General features: G+C 48.0%; 1 long non-coding RNA gene across 1 annotated transcript; it reads left to right on the forward strand.

Moving 5' to 3' along the window:
• The first annotated feature begins 3041 nt into the window (after positions 1-3041).
• On the forward strand, positions 3042-5150 carry LOC109373835 (uncharacterized). Its single transcript, XR_002122297.1, has 2 exons — positions 3042-3669; positions 4242-5150. It is a non-coding gene; the product is annotated as an uncharacterized LOC109373835 (long non-coding RNA).
• The last annotated feature ends 7744 nt before the right edge of the window (positions 5151-12894 follow it).

The following is a 12894-nucleotide window of genomic DNA, read 5'->3' on the forward strand; positions in this document are numbered from 1 at the left end:
GATAACCTTCCCAAGTCTACTACCCCTCTGACACTGTACAGAGCTATCACAATACCATTGACTCTATTCCCCATGCTGTATTTTACATCCCATGATCATATATTTTTAAAATTATAGTTGCCACTCAAGATTACTTAATATCAGTTTCAGGTGTACAGTGCAGTGGTTAGGCATTTATATAACTTATGAAGTGATCCCCCTGATAAGTCTAGTACCCATCGGACACCCATCTTTACACTATTATTCACTATATTCCCCATACTGTATTTCACAACCCCATAACTATTTTGTAATTGGACTTGGTAGAAATAATGGATGATGACCACACACACAAAAAACCCCAACCTTATGATGGCAAAAGCAGTGACTGTTAAAATTACACTAAATGAGGATTCAGATACTGGTTTTCATTATACAATTTTCTTCCTAATACATGAAGAAAATTGACCTTGATGGAAATTATTCCAGTAAAATGAACATGGAGACAAGTAAAAAATATTTATTTGGATGTATAGAAAGTTGGACAAGGAATTATATTTGGTCTAAATGGAATTCAGTCTAGAAAATAACTATTTCACAGGAAAATCATCAGTGCTCTTAGAACTCTGAGTAAAATGTTGCTGTTCAAAATATCCTCAGGGTAAAAGTGTTTCAGAGGTCAAAACATCATATTAACTCAATTTATTTGCATGGGGTTGTGCAAAATAGTCTTATGACTTAAAATGTTTTTCTTTTGATTGTTTATTTTCTCTGTTCATTTCTACATTTGATTATATGTGTTTTCTCTTCCATTCATGGCTCACATATGTCAGTACTCTTTAGAAGGTTAATGTTAACCATTTAGGAAAGGAATGATACTCATTTATGCATATGATGTTTTGTGTATAATAGGAAGTTGAAAATATTTCTCTGTAAATAAATACAAAATCAACCAGTCATTAAGTGCACAAAATCTTTTCCCCTCGTAAAATCAGTCTAATTTTACTTATATAAATACCTTGAAATTTAGTAAGCTCTGTACGAGCAACAACCCTTCATGTTCTTTTACAGAGAAATGATCTCAGTGGAGTAAGATTTTATAGTATTTGTGGATTCGTTTGAATTTGTGCTTTTCTTTTAATAAGAAAAGGAAAATGGTCTCATTGGCTGGAAGCCTGGGAATCATGTTTTCTTTCTCATTTACTCTGTGATTCACCATATTGTTTTAGGCAAGTCACACTGTCTGGGTCTTCACTATGTCGCCTTTCTCGAGAAGCCAAATTGTACTTGAAGGATCATCTCTGCTCCGAGGCTGTGAGGACCCAGAAGGTCGTGCTTGTGTTCCATCTACAGAGGGTGAATGTGAGGCCAGGGCTTCTCATCACATCAGAAATCTAGAGTCGAATGCCCGGAGGGCTGGAATTGTGTCAGGCAGCCCACTGTGACTTCCCGAGGTGACTTGGCGATAGTGTCAGAATGTCTTCCTCAGTGGTGACTGCATCCTGGTGCCTGGTGGACGAAACGTCTCCCTTGGGAGGAGGTTTTGAGAATCACCTTGGAGGAAAGGGAGACCCCTTTGGTTCTCTGAGAAAATGGCTGTTGGGATTGGTCCGCTGAGATTTTAGTCACGGTAATTTCTGGGCGTGGACAGATGGAGCACAGCGTGATGGACAGCAGCCAGGAGCGGTTCCTTCGGTCTCCCGGCAAGGCCAGTGGTGTGAAGTGCCCGAGTGATCTGTCTGGAGCCACCTTGCAGGGTGTACTTAAAGTCCAGGTGATTCACTATTCTGTGTTTGGACAACTAGACCAGGGCCATACTGACTTCGCCTGCTGGACAGACACTTGCATCTGTCAGACACACACACACACACACACACACAGCAGCAGCCCTGTGAGGTCGGAAGCACCATCTCTGGTTTTATAGATGGACTTTGGGCAGTCGGAATGCTCAGCTGATTGTTCACAAATACTCATGGGCCTCTCCTCCCACGCAGCCCCAGGGAGGAGCGAACCCTCCCCTCCTCACACTGATGTTGGGCTTGGCCATGGGATGCGCTTTGGCTAACGGAGTGTGAACAGATGTGAAATGAGCACAAGCCTTCAGTGTGCTCGCGCAGTTTGGCTTGGCTTTTATGCACTAAGATCTGCCATCAAAAGAGCTTCCCTTGGGGGGCTGCTGCCTCTCCAGCCTGGCCCCCAGAACAAAACATGTGCAGAGACCTCAGTTTCACCTGAAACTCAGAGCCAAGCCCAGCTGACCCACAGCCTGAAACAGACCAGGACTGACCAGCTCCACGGTATCAACATGTAAGTTCACAAACATGAGAGTAAACACTGGTAATAAGCCACGGAGCTTGGGGTGGTTTGTTACACAGCGTTACTGTGGGGATAGCTAGCTGATACAGAGGGCTGTGTATTTCACCAAAGTCAGGGGGATGCTTGATTCCAAGCATCCAACTTTGCTCATCCCCAAATTTCATGCTTTTAAAATCACACCATGTAGGGCAACCAGTATGGAGGAGGGAAATCAGGACAAATTTGGGGAACCGTCCCCTCTGCAGTACAGCTGGTTATGGAAGCTTCCAGAAGGAGCAATGACACAAGGGGAACATTACACAGGAGCTTATTCAGGAGAAGGGCTTGTTGACAAATTTCCCCAGATTTAGGTTTCCAGAAGATGTGCCACGTGAATTTTTTGCTCCATCTTCCCAATGGAAAAAAAAAATTACACACATGTTCATTCACATACTTCATCTGTGAACCTAAAACATTTCGATAGATAGGTCTATCTTGTATTTAAACTTGGCTGAAATACCGGTTTTCAATATTGTAGATAAAATCTACTACTCTAAATGTTAAAATAGTAGTATTTCACAGGAGAAAGGAAATTACGAAGCATGGTTATCACATGGGCTCTATCTATCCTCCAACCCCAAACCCTGAGCCCTTCTCCTGGTGTCATGTGGGCAGATGGTGTGGGGGGTGGAAATCACAATTGTGGGAACTGCTGAATGTCCGAACAGTCACCAAACTGAGGGGTGGGTTGATTTGCTTGTATTTGCATTTCTGTCCATTTGGTGGGTATTTCTCCTCTCTCCTTTGCTCATGACCTAAGTTAAGGAAATATATAGTGAATTAAATGAGATTTAGGGAAGCACTAAATCAGCAGCAACTAAGTGATAACGAAAACCTTAAAATTGCACATGGAATTGGGGTGGGGGAGCGAGGTGTTACATTTCCATCTTTTTATCACTTCAAGAATAAGAATTTAGTGTTATAAGCAAAAATATAAAAACTAATTTTTTAAACACAAAGCTCTTGAATCATGGTGATTCAAAAACAGATGTCTCGTAACTTTTATTTTGATTTTTTTTAGTCCACTGGGAAATGCTGTGTGCATGTTTATGAGAATCCTATGAATTAAAAAAAAGGGGGGGTTTCCCATCTGAAAAAGACACACAGAGTCCCTCCTGTGTGCTACAGCCTCTGCACGTGTACCGTGAAGTCACAGTTCTTTGTGGAAACGGAAGTGGAATTTCCTACTTGCTGCCCACGCACACATGGCGGGCGCTGGGCCAAGGACTTCTTATATGCAGCAGTGAGTCACACCACAGCAGCCCTGGAGGCCTGCGGTATAATCTGCATTTGCAGACAGGACTCAGAGGAGTTACTTTCCCAAGGACATAACCAGTAAGTGATGGAGCTCAGGGTTGGACCCAAGTGTGTCTGTCTCCAAATTCCGTGCATTTCCCAGAACTCCAGGCCCCCTCCTCCCAGGCTCTTTCCTCCTCCCTGAGTCGAGGGTCAGAGGAGCGACCCTGACCTTTGAAGGACGGACAGGGCGCGTGCTCCTCGGGACAGGGACAGGCTGACGATACGACAAGGACCTCCAGCTCAGGCCATGTCTCTATCACTCATCCTGGACCTTATCCAGTTCATCCCCTCACCCCTTTTCTGTTTTCATTTTGGGGCTCTTTCACTAACTTATCTAGTGGACAGATGTGTGTGAGTCAATTTCCCTTTTGGTTAGAAATCAAATGGAAGCCTTTGTGTTTCCAGGGAGGGCATTTATGGGTAAAGAAGTTAACATAATGGAAGGTTGGAGGTTTTACTTTTTCCTTCTCTGCTTGCCTTTCATTAAGAGAGTTACTCATGATTTAGCTACAGTATCACAGAGACGTATATTTAAAAAATTAGCCCTGACTGTTTCAACTTTGAGTGGGAAATCTGATATTTCTTGTAATGTATTTTTTTCCCAACAGGACGCCAGTGTCAGCAACGGCTGTGTTGAATCACCAGTGACTTGGCAAATGGCTGTGATCAAAGCTAAAAACTAACACTTTAGCATGTACTCTAACGTCTGACACCACCTTTTTTGTTCTTCATATAATTATAATTTACAGTTGATTGAGCCAAAGATCAAGGGATTATGCTTGATTACTCTTTTCCCTCTTTCCTTGAAATCCAACACATCCAAAATCTCATCTGTCTCTTTATTTCTCCCCATTACTAAGGCCACCTCTGTGTCCCTGCCACCATCACTTCCCCTTTAAGTGAACTGGGGTGTTGGCCGTAGTGATGCCAGAACAATAGGTTCCAATGGGGACTGTGCCCCAAACCTAAATGTACAATGACCTTCCTAACACCCACCTTCTCCATGGGGGAGTCCAACTTCAGGCCCAACCCCAGGCAGTTACAGGTGGGAAGCTGCCCTCCTCTCACCAGTCTGGGGTGCAGTCAGTGCACTGCAGTCGTCTGGAGGGAGCTGCACCCCCAGGCCAGCCATATTCCCAGCACATCCTCCATTCACAGGCCTCTTTCTTAGGGACTCTTGGCTGAGGTACTTTTTCCCTCTCCACCCTCAGACTTCTCCTGTGTCCCTCCCATGGCCTGTGGGTCGTGAGGAGGCTGAGCCCACTTGGCAGTGAGCGAACTCCTCTGTGTGCTCCGTGTCCACTGGCCCCTGCGCAGCACCTTTCCCTGCGGAGAACACGGCAGCGGGGAGCCGATGCCTCTTCCTGCCTGTTGCTCGCACTGTTGCATCAGCGATAAAGCTTTGATGGCTATTTTCACAGTGGCTCATTGCCCTAATTGACCATGTGAACATTTAATCTACGCAGCAACCAAAGAGTCATCTTCTGCCTTAAGAATAAAATCAATGCTCTACCATGCATGAGAGGTTCTTCTGTCACCTCAGGGTTCCAGTCCCCCAGTTCCGTGCTTGTCTCGGGGTTAGCACAGGCTTCTTCTGCTCAACCTGCAGTGGCAAATGCTGACTTCCAAACCGCCGTGGTGGCAGAAGACAATACAAGGGCGACAAGGGGGAAGGGAGAAGCAAAGGCTGAACTTGCCTTTCTCCTAGCGAACCGCTGTCTTTCCCCCTTTTTTTCCACATAAGTACACACTGGGGTAGGGCTCAGCCTGGGGAAATTCAGAGAATTGAGTTGACTGCTCTGGGGCTGAGGAGGTCCACGAGCATCTTTGTAGATGCATCAGTATCAGTGATCGGTGTTCTGGGACCTGGGAACTCTCTGGGAGGATCAGTCCAGCCCGTATCACGGGGGACAGTGTCCTTAATGCAGCTACAATATTAATCATTCAAGTTTCTAGAAAATCCTATGGTCTGCCTTTCTGCACAGGCCTCATGGGGCTTCACAAGGCTTATTTGGCCTCAGGGAATAAAATTGACTTTTAAACACAGTCATAGCTTTTCCATTTCTTACTGACCTGGATTAATTTGGCCACGCCTGAGCTCACACCTATCAGCCACTCAACTTCTCTGGAAAAAAAGTCCTCAGGAAAGCGTTCACCCCTCATGCCTGCTCTGACTAACTCCGGCTCCGTGGGTGCCTCTCTGAACTGCGGGAATGCAGTGTGGTGGTCCCACCTGGCCTGGCTCTCTGTGTGTGGGTGCCCCGTAACCAGGAAGCAGTGGGTGGGTAGGATGCCTGGGGCCGAGGGCAGCCCTGAGGCTGAGTCACCCCATTCCCTGCCTCTTGACCACAGATATTTGGCTGTTGTCACTGCCCCTGCACAGAGTCAAGCTCTTGGTCCCATGGATGCCTTGGTCCCCCCAGGGCCCTGACAGTCCCACACAGCTAGACGTTTGTTCCTAATTGTTCACCCATCTCCCACTCCACCAGCGACTGGAATGTCCCACTGGGGGTTTGAAACCGCAAACTAAGGACTGCTGACCTAAGGAACAGCTATTTTTGCTCCTGAAGATTCTCAACGCAGAGAATGGAAGTGTTTATAGCTTGGCATTTGAACGAAGAGCTGAGTAGTCTTCTGGGGCCATGACGGGTTATTCCATTAACTCTGGGAATCAGACAATATTTTCTCAGCTTCTTTGCTGAAGGTTCCCAAGAAATTCAACACAGGGACACAGGAACAAAGATAGTTGCCTGGGCTTCAGGGGAGGGAGAAAGTTAAAAAGCAGTAGACTCAGGCGGCTTTGCCTGTGAGGTAAGGGAAGGCACTCTTCCATGAATCCCCCACAAATCTCGGGGATTTGGTGCACTGCCCTTAGCTCACAGCTATGAAGCCCATCCTTACAGATCCAACAGCCCCAATCCGCAGTGCGGGACCCTGTTCACTTCTAAGACATCAAAGACCAGTCATGCCCTTTTCTTGGGTTGCCTGAACTCCTCAGCTGGGCCTGACCCCTCACATCCAGCTTCCTTACAACGCTGTTGATGACAGCGGTTAACAGCATCTTGCTGTATTAGCCTGACAGCCACAAAAGAAAGTGCCAGACCCAATACAACTCCTCTTAGGGACAGCATCTGCCAAGGGCACATTTGGTGGCCTGGCCAGGCAGAAAGTTGGGCCTACAGAGGCCTTGTAGTGGTCGGTTGACTTTCCAACTCCAAGATATAAGGCATATGGGGTAATGGGTAGAATTTTCTAGAGAGTGTTGCAAGTGAAGTGGCATTGGCAATTCTATTAATACTTCCCAAGGCCATTTTCCAGCCATCACCCTTGCTTTCTAAGAATCAAGCCATCAGCACTACCACCTGCAAACTGCTCCACTGCACCATCTCATAAGGCTGATACGCATTCAGCATTCACCTGGCTTAGCGCAAGGACCCATGGGAGCTATTAGTGTTGCCAGCATCCTCCCAGAAGGAGGAACTGAAGTGTGGGGTGGGTGTGCAGCTCACCCAAGTACATACATCTGGGTTGAGACGGACCCGGGAGAGCCCACAGCCCATGTCACTAGGTTCCCGGGAACACCAGGAGGCAAATCTTCATGGGGACACCTGGATTGGGCGGGACCCCGTGGGAAGGGAAATCTCAGCCCCACTCCTGTTTGCTGTCTGTCTTCCTGCCCTCTCAGCTTTTCACACCGGCTTTTTGCCTATGTTCCCACCACCACCTCCTTTTCTGATGATCCCTGCGTTAATGTCCTCTAACTGCTGTGACAGAGTGCCACCTCCTTGGGGGTTGAAAATAACACACACTTATTCTTTAACAGCTCTGGAGACCAGCAGCCTACATCAGCATCACCGAGCCCAAGGCAAGGTGACAGCAGGTCTCTGCTCCCTTTGGGGGCTGTAATGCAGAATCCATTATTCACATTTCTCAGTTCCTGGTGGTGATCGCCGTCTTTCACCTGTGGCCATATCACTCCATGTCCTGCCTCCGTGGTCACATCGCCCTGTCACATTTCCCTTTAATTCCCTCTTGTAAGGCCCATCTACACAGTGCCAGACAACCTCCCCACCACAAGGTCTTTCACTGAATCACGTCTGCAAAGACCCTTCATGAACAGCCACCACGGGTCCTAGGGGTTAGGATGTGGATATCTTTGGGGGAGCCATTTTTCAACTGACCACAAATTCCAAATCTATAGCTTCATCCTTGACCTTTACATTGAACTGCAGACCTAAGTTTCTAATAGCCCACCAAACCCCTGAGGTCGGGGAGAGAAGGGCTTTGGACCTGCTGCAGGCCACTCCCTCTGTACAGTCACATTAATATATAATTCTGAGGCCTGGTGCCACAGTGACACAGGAGGACCAGGCAAAGTCCTGCCTGGTCCCTGAGGCAGGCCAGACTGCACTTACTCTATGAGAAGGGACCGACCACTAGAAAGCCTGGGGCCATCTCCCAGGTGACCGGGGCCTCGGGGATGCCTGCTAGATCTGTATGCCTGTGGTCTTGCTTTGTTTTCCGGTCGCTGCGCCGTGGTCCAGGTGGCGGAAGCTGTCTGCAGCTCTGTTCCGTCCTGAGCGCCCCATGTGGAATCATTTTCTTGCTCTGGCACATCTGGAGGGAGGGCTCCTCGCCATGAGTGGGGACTTGCTGGATCTAAGATACAACAAAGACATTGGAGGAACAAAAGACCAGAGACAGCAATGAAAAAGGAACTCACTCAGAGAAGAGAGTCTGTGTCAGGAGGGACCAGTAGGAAGTCACATGCCACGGTGGGACTCCAGCCAGACGGGTGTTCCGTGGGCCTGTGAAGACACCTCTCCCCAGATGGTGGGGCCCTCACCAGGGGAGCTCAGCACAGGTGTTGTGAACGGGGGTCCACTCTCGTACATAACATCTGGACCTCATCTCTGCTGGCTCAGCCCCTTGCCAAGAAATGAAATCTTCTGCAAGGAAGGGGGTTTGTGCACACAAATGCAGGTGTGGGAGAGGCCCCCGAGCTGTGGAGAAGGTTCTCTGTGTGACTTCTGGGAGTTTAGCATGAGGAAAGCACAGCTGTCTTGGACAGCCTTAGGAAACTGAATTTACACGACAAAAGGAAGGCCAAGGAAGCCATGGCGTCACCTCACTGGCCTGTCATTAGACCAGCTTTCTCTTTCTTTGAGCAAGAATTTAATGTAGGTTCCAAACGGAAATGGAGAATTCATACCATTAAGCCTCATTTTGCTGGTTCCTGAAACTCGACGTAAACGTGAGGAAAATGTTTGCTGTCCAGCCTCCCTCATTCCTAGCTTCTAAATCCTAATTCACGGCTAACAACACACCACAAGCTAGCTCCTCACCAGGAAAGGCACGAAGCCCACGGTGGTGAAAAGCAGTCATTATCACATATGCTTTTAATTCCTATGGAGCTTTAAGGAAAACACGTCTGTTCGTCCGCAGCTCGCCTCTGGGCTCCACCCATCTGCAAGACCAACATGAGAGCACTTGCCATTCGAAGCGCTCCTCTCTGCTTGTCTGCGGTCCTCCACGTGCAGTGGTGCTGGTAAGACCACGGGTGGTCCCCAGAGACTAAAAGCACAGTTTTGCATTAACAATCAAAGAGCAACCTTACAGGGTTTTCATGCTTTCAAGCAAAATTCTATTTTACTCTGCTTGTTTCTCTCTGATTGAAGTTTTAATGATCCTAAAATAAACCAAAATAAATCAAAATGTTGGGGAAACCTAGCTAATTTCTAGAGTATGGATCCTCTGCTAGCACTAAAATAGTGTTCTTCCAGCGACTGCAATGAAACAATGGAAATGGATAAGGGAGCCGATTGTCCCACCGACTGGGCAGCGTGACCGACTGGCTTCATGACCATCCTCATGGAAAGGTCTAGAATTGCAGCCAACTAAGCAGCTTCAAACCCATATTGAAACAAATCAGAAGTTCTTCTATCATTGATTGTATTGTAGTGAAGGGGAGAAACCCATAAATGTGGTTGGAGAGGGTGAACGTTTCGTTCTATTGTAAAGTGAGACCTATTTGAATTGGCTGCGCTTTCTGAAGTTGGCTAGACTTTGCAACAATAAAGGCTGGAACATGGCTGTCCTCATCATAAGAACCAGCGATAACACGCAAGTTGCAGTACAACACGGGAGATTGTGGTCTGTGTCTGTGAATACCAAAAGAAAAGTCTCCGTGTTTGTCCCTCTTCTTTCGAGCTACAAGTCGACTGCTTTGGTTTTCTTTTAGAAAACTTTGGGATTATTAGAAAGGGATTATTCCGGCCTGGGACCCTGACCATTGCTCCTTCTCCCCTATCTCAGGGTCAGTCTCATGGCTTGGCTCTGAACACTTCCTCCCCTGCAGCTGGTGGGCTCCAGGAGGTGGCGCTCAACTTCGGTTACCATTGAATTCACCTGGGGAATTTAAACAACGCTGAGGCCTGGGCCCCGCCCCCAGCATTTCTGGTTTACTTGGTCTGGAGCGAGGCCTGGGGATGAGATTTTTGAAAGCTCCCCAGGTGACCTTCAAGTGGAGCCAGGGTCCTGGGACCCTCCCTCTGTAGGCACAGGTGTCCGCCTCACATTTAAAGAGGATTTCACTAAGGATGGGGCCCTAGTGCGCTCGGGCTGCTGTAACACAAATACCACGGGCTGGGGCGCTTAACCCACAAACAGTTATTTCTCACAGTTATTTCTCACAGTTCTGGAGGCGGAAAGTCCAGGATCAAAGTGCAGGCAGATTCAGTGTCTGGTGAGGGGCCGCCTCCTGGTTCATAGCTGGCCATCTTCTTCCTGTGCCCTCACTTGCTGGAAGGGGCTCCCTTTTATAGGGCACTAATCCCACCCATGACTCCAACCTCACGACCTGATCGCCTCCCAAGACCCCGCCTCCTAATATCATTGCCCTGGGGTCAGCCTGCCAAGATTAACAGGTGCCTGCTTCCCGAAGGCAGGGAAGTGAAAACAGGTACAGAATGAAAGGGAAGTGAGCAGTGTGGGTAAACAAATACAAAACGGTCCTAAAGACACTTTTGTGAGGCATGATACATTTTAGGGAGCCCCGTGTAAGAAAAGCAAGATAAAATTAGGAATGCGGAAGTAAGCACAGGGCCTTGGAATGAGAGGTCCTGAATCCCCAGCTTTATGAGCTGGTTACAAGCCCATCTCGGCTTAAATAAACGGACGGTGCTGCCACATGGTAAAATTGAGGGTGCTCGTTGGATGTGGAGTTGGGGGATACACTTTTCACAGGGACAGGTATGCATAGACTATTCATTCGAATAAAAGGGTGTAAAACAGCATGTTTTATGAAAGCTGTATGCCCACTCATGTCAAAGTGTGTCTCTATCATCCAATAGGAAAATGGGTGATGGTTTCCTGTGAGCTGTGAGGCCTCCGGCCTAAGAGCGAGGCCACGGGGAGCCAAGTCGCGGTGTTATGATCACGACACCGCAGACCCAGTTTGCACACGCGGCAGGCATCATGGGCCCTCACGTCCAGATAAAGCCAACGTAAATCTCCTCAACTGGCCTGTGAAATTGCTTGTTAAAAGGCTGGAATAATCTCTCTTTTTTTGGACTCTGTTGTGGGGAGGAGAGAAGAGGTACTTTCAGCATACAACCTCTAATGTGCAAAGAACCCCTTGTTTGGTGGAATACATAGGCCGATGAAAGTCATGGGCCACACAAGGAGGACGGCTGAAGCATCGCAGCGTGCCCTCGGCGCAGCGACAGTCGGCAAAGACTTTGCAGTGACACGAATGAACAGGAAGCACTGCTCTGGTCCCTGACACTAGGAGGTGCTTCATGTGATGTTTGGAGGATTTCCACATTCAGAAAAGTGTAAACACTCTGCCTAGAGCTTTTGGGTGTTATCTTTTGCTAAGATATAGAAATGGTCCATGTCAGACGAACACCAGAGGCAGTTCTTATAAACCCCCTCCTCCCCCCCCCCCCCACACACACAAAGAAAGAGAAAATGATCTCTGGAAATTGCAAACAAAAACACGTGTGTACACAGCAGGGCTGTCCCCACCACAAACTGACCCGTCCCCTCGGCCATCTCAGTGGACTCTGCATGGGCATCAGCGTTGCTGTGCATCTTTGCACACAGATTGAGTTGTTTTCTTTCCCAGTTGTAATCGCGCTGCACAGGCACATGGCTATGATTAGCGGGCACGTACACGCTCCAAACCCGATGTCATCTGCGGTTTTGGATTTGATTTTCCCTTTATGGGGCTGGAAAAATCTGAGTGTCCGGCCTGGAGATGGTTTGCTTTTGTTATTCTGGTGTCCCCTTGGCAGAGCTGGCAAAGGGGGTTGGAGGAGAGCAAAGAGTCTTTTGGTTGCTGGTTCTCGGGACAGTAGGCTGGCCCCAGGCCCGGCCTCTCTTGTGTCCCCATCTCCCCTTGGCAGAGGCCCTTGTCTGTCTTCTTGAAGCTCTGTGAGGCCTCCACAGGCAGGGCCCCGTGGAGCAGCTGAGGAAGCAGGGTGTTCGAATCTTAGATAGCCCAGGAGGGACGGGGCACCACGGGAGCGAGACTGTGGCTTCCTAACTCCTAAAGAAAAATTACAAACACTGGAACATTTGACACCAAAGATGGTGCTGGCAGGAAGGGATTTCTCAGTGTGCCCCATGGAGGCAGACCCCTGGCAGTGACGAGGGACACTCTTTGATGGCACTTTCTGAAGCGTGTGCCCCAGGAAAAGCTCTGCTGGGTTCAGGACGACTCCTTCCAGAGAAGGGTAAATAACCCTCTCATCACTTGGACGCTGTTTTCTCTGAGCCAGACGAAATCATTAAACACAATCATTTTCTTTTAGGAGAAGCAATAAAATGATAACTTTTGGGGCAGAGAGTATATTTTTAGAATATGATAAGAAAACGCAGGCAAGTCGTGGACTGGGCATGGCAGAGAAGTGCAAAGGGATAGAAGAATCTCTCCAGGAATGTCACTTAAGGCCAAGTTAAGAAAGGAGAATTATGCCCTCCACGCTATGTTGACCCTGGGTTCTGGGCCGACGGTGAGAGTTAACCAAGTATGTCCCTAAGTAATGACTTGATCTGCAAGCACAGAAGATGCAAGGAATGTGAACAGTGTGCTGATTAAAATCTGTAGCGTGTCAGTGGAATTAGATGCAAATGCTGGTGAGTAGAGGCAATGCAAAGCTAGTGCATTGTCATACGTAGCCGAGCAGTATAATTAATTCCACACTGAACATTCAGCAACCATCATCCTTTATTAGGAAGTCCTTCCATGTGCCAGGT

The sequence above is a fragment of the Hipposideros armiger genome, unplaced genomic scaffold (assembly GCF_001890085.2).
Source record: "Hipposideros armiger isolate ML-2016 unplaced genomic scaffold, ASM189008v1 scaffold_17, whole genome shotgun sequence".
NCBI classification, from domain to species: Eukaryota; Metazoa; Chordata; class Mammalia; order Chiroptera; family Hipposideridae; genus Hipposideros; species Hipposideros armiger.